The sequence below is a fragment of the Pan troglodytes genome, chromosome 2 (assembly GCF_028858775.2).
Source record: "Pan troglodytes isolate AG18354 chromosome 2, NHGRI_mPanTro3-v2.0_pri, whole genome shotgun sequence".
NCBI classification, from domain to species: Eukaryota; Metazoa; Chordata; class Mammalia; order Primates; family Hominidae; genus Pan; species Pan troglodytes.
The window spans coordinates 142,187,190-142,195,878 of record NC_086015.1 but is presented as its reverse complement, the minus strand read 5'-3'; the positions used below and the strand labels follow the sequence as shown (position 1 = coordinate 142,195,878).

Below are 8,689 nucleotides of genomic sequence, written 5' to 3'. Positions count from 1 at the left end.
GTTGGGGAGGGCTCTGCAGCTACATCCAGTATCACCAACAAAGATGGTGCAATTGATTAATCACATCTTTAGTGGGTGCAGAGCCAGGGAGTGGCTGCACCTGTACCGCATATGCACATTGGTCCTGTATATGGACACATCCTCCATTTTATTGATGGGAAAGCTGAGACCCAGAGAAACAGAAGTTGTCCAAGCCTCAGAATTGGAATTGGACTAAAACCAAGGTTAGCCTCAATTCTGGTCAAGAGCTCTTTACACTAGCCAGTGCTGCCTTTCCCATGCAGCCAAGATGATTAAACTGAGAAATGGGTCATATTCTCAGGAACCAAGGACCTCCTGACACTGGTGCAAAGGATTCTGTAAAGCCCAGGGGAGGGAGACAATGCTGAAATAGTAGGAGGACCAACTAGAGAGATAGACCCTCCCATTTCTTCCCTCCCAAACTAAGAGGTGGGGCCAGGGAAAGAAACTTGTATTACTGAGCCCTCACCTGTGCCAGGCGCTGTGCTGAATATAATACATTGGTGATCTCATTTAATTTCCCTGTGTGGAAGCTCCATTTCACAGATAAGGAAACAGGGTGGGAGAGGTTAAGTGACTGGGCCAAACTCTCATAATCCAAGTGGCTGACTCAGGACAGGTTCCCAGGTATTTGTGGCTCTGTGTCCCACCCAGGGCTGCACAAGGGTGTTTAGAGCATAAGCTTTGGGTCCCAACTGTATTACATACTAGCTCCATGACTTTGGAAAGTGCCTTAACCTCTCCTCTCCTCTTGGTTTCTTCATCTATATAACTGGGAAATAACAGCACTTAGCTCAGAAGGCTATTGTTACAATTAGATGAAATAATATACAGGAAGTATTTGGCCACATCTGGCACGTAGTAATTGCTCAATACATGGCTGCTTTTACTATTGTCCTGACACTACACTGCTCCAGACATATCACCTGGACCCCTGCGACCCAGTGCTGGCCTGAATGTCCCACCTGGAGAAGGCCCCATCCTGAGATCCTCTTAATTTGTTTCACTTTTCCTACAACTGGATTTTAGGACCCAGAGTCCCATATGCAAATGCAGGCAGGTACATGGACACAAAGAGGAACATACACATAATCAAGCAAGTGCACATAATCACAGCGGAGTGTATCTTTGGAGATATTGGGAGCCCCATCACCCACAGACAGACTCATCTCAGAACAACTGCCACAAGACGGCAGCCTAAGAAGTAACCATAAATCGACAGAGCTCTTCTGAGCCCGGCCACGCCCTGGGCTTCTCCATCACTGGGGTCTTTCCCAGTCTTGTGGCAGGGGGCCTGGCTGTGCACAAGAAGCTCTTGAGAACACATGCTGCTTTCGTGACCTCATTAGGGAATGTTGGCACATCAAAGCAGGGTGGCTGGGGTTTTCGCCTAGGAAAGTGAGGCATCTGTGCTTTTGTTTACTCTTTGGTGGCCAAGAACAATTGATGAGTTCCTTTTAAATGCCTCTTTGACAGATTCAGAGTCCCAAAAAATATACTTAGACAGGATGGGTTAGTAAAAGGGACAACAAATAAAACTACTTTATCTGTAAGATATATGCAATAAGGGGCTGCTGGCTGGGGACACTGCAATCTGTTTTATGTCTTCTGCTGGCATTTAACCTGTAAAATATGTGGGTTCTAAATCTGTGCCTTGCTTAACAAGATGGCAGTAAAGGGCAATGGTGTCTATTTTCCATTTTTGGAATTCAGATCCAAAGGAGTGGTGAACTTAGAAGAGCTGAGAATTCACCTCCAATGGGTTCCAGTGTATGCCAGCATCTCTCCTGACCCCCAATCCAGGAAGGAGGGCACTTCCACCCTCCATTCATTCCATAAACTGGCATTTATTATGTATTTCCTGTTTCCAGGCACTAAACTAAAAGCTTTATATGCATTATTTCATTGACTCCACCTCACAAAACCTTATGCAAGTAACATATAATAACTACTATTATGATCCCTGTTTTATAGATGAGGAAACTGAGGCTCAGCAATATTAAGTAATTTGCCCAAAGTTCTTAGCCAATAAGTGGCAGGTACAGAAAGTAGATTTATTCTCTCTGACTCCATTACTTAATTTCTAACTACTTCACAGCCATACCTCTGCCCCCTACCAGGGAAATCCTAAGAACCCATGAAGACCCAGATAGGTGTTGGTGGAGAATGGAAAGTTCCTGGTTTCTGCCCTCAAGGGCCTTTCCATCTACTTGAGGGCAGGAACAACAAGTCAGAGTCACCACTATGACACTGGGGTAGTTTTCTTGGAGAAGTGTCTAAGAAGAGAAGGTTCAAGAAAGGGCATGAAAAGCCCAGGGCCTGGGGCTTCTTCCCATGGCCCACTTTTGCCAGAATCCCACAGACACACCATTTTGGCCAGTATTTCACTGGAACAGGTGATAGGGGAGAACTGAGCCATGTTCTGATGACATGGTGGCATGATATAATCTTGACTTGACCTTGCTGGCTACCCACGGATGCCCTGTTTCAGAGGTAACACAATATGTTACCTCAAGCAGGAGCTAATATCAAGAATGGCATCAGAATCATCGTGTTTCTCCCTGTGAACTGCTGTGACCAAGAGAAGCACTTTCAAAGGGCAGCTGATAAAATTGCTATTTTGGCCCACCTTTTAGCTGAAAACCAGACACCATCAAAATAGCTTTTCTTTTTATTAGCTGCATTATTGGAGAAATAGTGAGGGATTGATTTCACAATTGATTCTCCAAATAAAGATAATGTCTGTTGAGCAAGGAAGTAAGAGAAGGGCTGACCAAGGACGGTTGTGAGTGTGTGTGTGCACTCACCTGCCATGTCGTGTGTCCATGTCTCAGCTCACATCATGTGGTTCCCTCAGACCCCCCTTGATCAACCTCCATAGACAAAACCTCTATGCTCCCCGACTTCATGGAATGCAAAGTCATCTAAGCACGTTGTTCCGATTTCAGCTTCGTGATTTCATCGTCCTGAAAGCAGCAAGCCATAATGAAGCAGTGATTATATCAACAGCCCTCAAAATGAATAAAAAGTTTAAAACAGATTATTCACTCAACAACTATTTACTGAGGGGCCAAGTAAGATGTTGAGGATACAAAAAAAAGCTAGTCCCTGCCCTTACACAGTGTATAAGCTAGTGGGAGAGGCAGACATAATCAAATAATCATGTAAGCAAAAATAAACTACCAAAAAGTAAAAAATTAAAAGAATTAATTACCAAAGATGATGGTAGCTTGGCTAATGAGGCGGCAATGAAGATGAAGACAAGAGGCCAAGATGAACAGGTCCTTAAAAGGTACTAAAAGCTAAGAAGACATGTAGAGGAAGAGGTGTTGGAGTCAAGTATGATTCCTGGTCCCCAGGCCTGGGAATCTGCAGAAGGACCAGGTTGGGGGTAAAGGCAGTACATGAGTTTAGTCTTGGCCATGTGAAGCCCTAGATGCCTTGGCATGATCCAAGTGGAAATGTCAAGTGAGTCACTGCATATATGGGTTTGAGGGTCCAAGGACCAGCCATGACTGGAAACAAAAATTTGAGAGTCAGGTGGTGATGAAAGCCCTGGGTGTGAACAAAGTTCAAAACTTCATTGAGTGAGAAGATGGGTTGGGAAGAGAATCAGGTGCAGAACTGGGTCTTGGAAAACTCCACCACTGAGCTTGGGGTCTCCCCAGTAACAAAGATCCCAGTCATTTTGGCACCACTTCAATGTGATGACTCCCAGTTCTGCCACTGACCCTGTGTGCACTCCGAATCCGGTACTTAATCTGTCTGAGCTTCCATGTCGCACACCCCACACATTCTTTGTCAGTCTTTAATCTCTCCCCTTTTACTAACCCATGCACAATTCCTGCCTCGAAACTCCTCCTTCACTCCCAGCCCCCACCCCAGCCCGTCGGTGAAAGGGAATGAGAGCTCCAGAACCAGCTGTTTCCTTTCTGAGAGGTCCTCAGGCCTGAATGCTCTTTGGAATCACCAGGGAATTTAACAAGATACTAATGTTCTGGCCCCACCAGGAGATGCTGATGTCATTGGTCTGGGTGGCCTGGGTGGCCTGGGTGGCCTGGGTGGTGTGAGTTTTTCAAAGCTCCCCAGGTGGCGCTAGTGTGCAGCCAGAGTTTAGAATCCGGGCTTAGAACCAGAAAAGCTGGGATCACCCAAACTGGCCAAATCATTCCCTGGCTTTGTACACAACACTGTGACAGGAAGGATTTCTCCAGCACTGCAACTGGCAGCTGTAGCAGGCTCCCCCCAGCACAAGATGTGGATCTCCAGATCGAGGCCATCTTTGACTCAGAAGGAGGGCACTCTTCACCTCAGATTTGGGGACATGTGACCCTTAGGGGCTGAGAGCCTAGACTTTGACATCAGACAGCTGAGTCCTAGGTCCTCTTACAGGCCTGGAGATTTGGACAATCGCCAAGGCTTTCTGAGCTTCAGTTTTCACCCTGTAAGAAAAGGAACACAGGGCCAGGCGCCGTGGCTCATGTCTTTAATCCCAGCACTTTGGGAGGCCAAGGCGGGCGGATCACAAGGTCATGAGATCGAGACCATCCTGGTTAACATGGTGAAACCCCGTCTCTGCTAAAAATACAAAAAATTAGCCGGGCATGGTGGCACGCACCTGTAGTCCCAGCTACTCAGGAGGCTGAGGTAGGAGAATCTCTTGAACCCGGGAGGCGGAGGTTTCAATGAGCCGAAACTGCACCACTGCACTATAGCCTGGGCAACAAAGCAAGACTCCATCTCAAAAAAAAAAAAAAAGAAAAAAGAAAAGGAACACAGTAGCCAGCAGTGTGGGAGTGTTGCAAGAGGGACTTGCTATAATCTCCATACACAGTACCAGCTCATAGACACTCTCAATAAATTGTTATGGGTGTGATTTTTATCAACAGCAAAGTTCCTCCTTCCTCCCATGAGTACCCTCTCTTCTCCCTCCTCTCCTTTATTCTCTAGTCACCCCTTTGACTCCCCAAAATGTTGAACAGGCTAATGTCATAGGGCATATCCAACAATAAAAATATAATAATTATTACTTTTTTTAACTTTTATTTTAGGTTCAAGGGTACATGTGCAAGTCTGTTATATAGGTAAACTTATGTCACGGGGGTTTGTTGTACATATTATTTCATCACCCAGGTACTAAGTGTCATACCCAACAGCTATTTTTTTCTTCTCGCTCCTTCTACCCTCCACCCTCAAGTGGGCCCCAATGTCTGTTGTTCCCCTCTTTGTGTCCATGAGTTCTCATCATTTTTCTCCCACTTATAAGTGAGAGCCTGCAGTATTTGGTTTTCTGTTCCTGCGTTAGTTTGCTAAAGATGATGGCCTCCAGCTTCATTCATGTTCCTGCAAAGGACATGATCTCATTCTTTCTTAAGGCTGTGTAGTATTCCATGGTGTATATGTATCACATTTTCTTTATCCAGTCAGCCACTGATGGGCATTTAGGTTGATTCTATGTCTTTGCTATTGTGAATGGTGCTGCAATGAACATATGCGTGTATGTGCCTTTATGGTAGAACAATTTATGTTCTTTTGGATATATACCCAGCAATGGGATTGCTGAGTCAAATGAGCTACCACTTATTAAGTATTGACTCTGTGTCAGTCTTTACTGATGATTTAGACTTTAGCACAGATGCTCACACCAATGGCATGAGGCAGTAATGACCCCGTCTTCATGAGGTTCTGGAAGTTTAAGCATGAAGTTGTGACACAGTAGGCAGTAGCAACTTAGGCCTGTCTGACTCTAAAGACAGAGCTATTCCTACCCCTTGTAGTAATTCTGGTTCACAACTTGCTTATTGGTCCACTTGTCATACTTAGATTATTTTAAAATTATAGAATCTTAGTTTAAACTCTGGAATGGGTAGTATTAAACTGTGCTCCACAGGACCCTAGGGATCCACAAGGATAAGGATAAGGAGTTTGCTGTCCCCTCAAGAAACCACTGGAAAAGAGCATCAGGTTGGCATATTCCTACATGCTTTGGGAAACATGTGAAGCCAGGCTTTGATGCCTGCAACCTCCACTCCAACCAGAGCAACTCTACTTCCATCTATTGGGAAAACCACCAATTTTACAGATGAGGAAATTTTCAGTTAGCTCGAGGCAGGGCCCTTTCCTCCTCCCAGAATGCAGAAGACGCATGACTTTCCCACTCCAGAGCTTGCTCCATGGTACCAACCCGCCATTTTTGCAACCACAGGGGCCCTTCCTCTGCCTGGTGGGCTGCCATTAGGACACAAAGAGGGGCACCCCCCCAAAAGGGCCAGAGGCTTCACTGCCCTGTTTGTACTCGATTCCCAGGTCATTCCTATCAACCCCACTGGCTGTGGTGTCAGAAAGTGCAGACTTGTACTAAGCGCTGGGTCACCCTGAGCCCCCTGTTTATTTTCCTTCCTGGATACATTGGTGACTCGGTGTTTGAAAAGCTCCAACAAGGCTGAAACAAGAGTTCGCAGGAGAATGGACATTCACCTCGAGGAGGCCTGCTGGTGATTTGGAATGTCCCTTTGGAAGGCTTTTTAATAAACTTTGTTTGTATCTGCCTTGATGAGGAACACATTTGCCGGGGACTTTGCAGGGATGTTTGGTTTCGAGGCTTCCCTTTCTTGGCCTTAGAAGTTCTTGGTGGCAGTGGCTGCCTGCAGGCCCTTGGGACTCCCCTGTGGAGCGCTGACCTGCCTCCAGCTTTGTCCCAGTAACTTTAGTCGTGCTACACTCCTGGCCCCTGGTGTCCCTGATAAACTCCAGGGCAGAAATTACAGGGTCAGAAGGTTTGAAAGTTCAACAGGAAAAAAGGTCCCATTACCTTTTTAAGAAGCTTCCAGGCCTAGCACTGACATTTGTTTTCTCAATGCATCCAGCAATGTCTTTGACTCCTGCCTCTCCTAGTTCTCCACTTTTCCACCCTACAACAATTATGAGAATTAATTTTAGTCTTTTGTGCATGCGCGCGCATGCACACACACACACACACACACACACGCACGCACGCACACACACACAGCAGCAGCAGCAGCAGCAGCTCCTGACCGAACAGCAGCTCCTGGCCCATTACAAAGAGGAAAACATTTTTGCTCTTCACAACAATATCCTATTTGGCCAAGAAGAGATGAACGTTCAGCCCCAAATGCTCAGTGGCTTGGGGTATGTGCACGTTGACCAGTCACAATCTAGGGGAGTGGTGGCAATGCCACCCTTGCTGGCAGTTGTTTGCATTTGGCTCTGGATGCAGAAAGCAGAAAGTGGTCTAACTAAAGCTGTTAGGTTGGCTGTGATTCCAGGTCAGGGAGAAGGGCAGAGGCAGCAGAGCAGAGGATGACTTCCATGTGGCCCAACTGTATTGAGTGCCCACCCTGACTGACCGATTTGGCAAAAATCGTAACAACATGGAGAGGTGGCAAGAAGGAGACACAAGTAAGAAATGCACTACAATTCATTAAGACCAGTAAAAAAAATTAGCCAGCCATGGTGTTGCATACCTGTAGTCCCAGGACTTGAGAGGTTGAGATGATAGGATCGCTTGAGCCTGGGAGATAAAGGCTGCAGTGAGCTATGCTCACACCACTGCACTCCATCCTGGGTGACAGAGTGAGATCCTGTCTCAAAAAAAAAATGCCAAACTCTGGAACCTGCTGTGGTCAAGGTAGTGCCAGAGGGACAAGGCTTGCCCAGCAGTCTCTGTAGTCACTCAGGCCTGATTTCAACCCAGCTCTCCTCCTTGCTGGCTATGAGACCTTGGACAAGTTACTTAGCCTTTCTTTGCCTCAGTTTTCTCATCTGCAAAATGGGAATATTAATATCTTCCTTGAATAACTGCTTTTAGGATTAGAAATAATATATGATATACGTGAATATAAATGCACAGAAAATAATCTGAACAAACATATACCAATGTTGAGAGGGGCTGGAGAGAGTAAGGAGGGGATTGAATGGGGGGACTTCCACTTTCACCAGGCAGATAAGGATAGCGGGTATGGGGGAGAGAGAGAGAAGAAACCGTGTGTGTGTGTGTGTGTGTGTGTGTGTGTGTGTGTGTGTGTGTGTGTGATTTATCATATCATGTGCTTAGCACAGTTTACATAGCAAATGCTCACCATTAAATAGCAATTTTCATCCCTAAGAAGTCTGAGAAAAGAAAAAAATAAATAGTAACTATTACTGATTTTTTTCTCAAAAAGTCCTGAGTACTATAGATGTGGTAAAGGGTTTGTCACCATCAAAAGCCCCTTGTAGAAGTCTCTTTTGATTCTGATGGGGAAGAAAGGAAGGAGTTTTGGTCAAGGGCCCCTAATCCCTTTATTTTTATTCAAAAACACCAATGGGAGAGGAAGCTGGATATGTGGACACTCAGTGGGTCACTTTCTTGTTATGAAATCTGAGAGTGTACAGGTCTCCGCCTGGCTGGCCAACCTGTGGCCTCCCTTCCGGCCTCTTCTGGAGCTGCTCTCAGGCTGAGCTCTTGCCGGCCTGGACGGCCTGCAGCGCCTTGCTCCTGATGCCATCCTGGAGGGGCAGCCCAGATATGCGGTACAAAAACACACCAGCAGCAGCCCATTTCATAACATCACGTGTCCAAATAAATGGAGCTGTTGACTCAGGCTAATTAGATGAGAGGTCTTTCCTAAAAAGCAATCTGTGTGAGGCTAAGAAAAACAGGATTCTC

The 8,689-nt window shown here is 46.0% G+C and overlaps 1 long non-coding RNA gene across 1 annotated transcript; it reads right to left on the bottom strand.

Moving 5' to 3' along the window:
* Positions 1 to 2,828: 2,828 nt before the first annotated feature.
* On the bottom strand, positions 2,829 to 7,622 carry LOC134809601 (uncharacterized). The gene is made up of 3 exons (XR_010155804.1): positions 7,506 to 7,622; positions 6,833 to 6,932; positions 2,829 to 2,987 (listed from the first exon to the last, which is right to left on the bottom strand). It is a non-coding gene; the product is annotated as an uncharacterized LOC134809601 (long non-coding RNA).
* Positions 7,623 to 8,689: the final 1,067 nt, after the last annotated feature.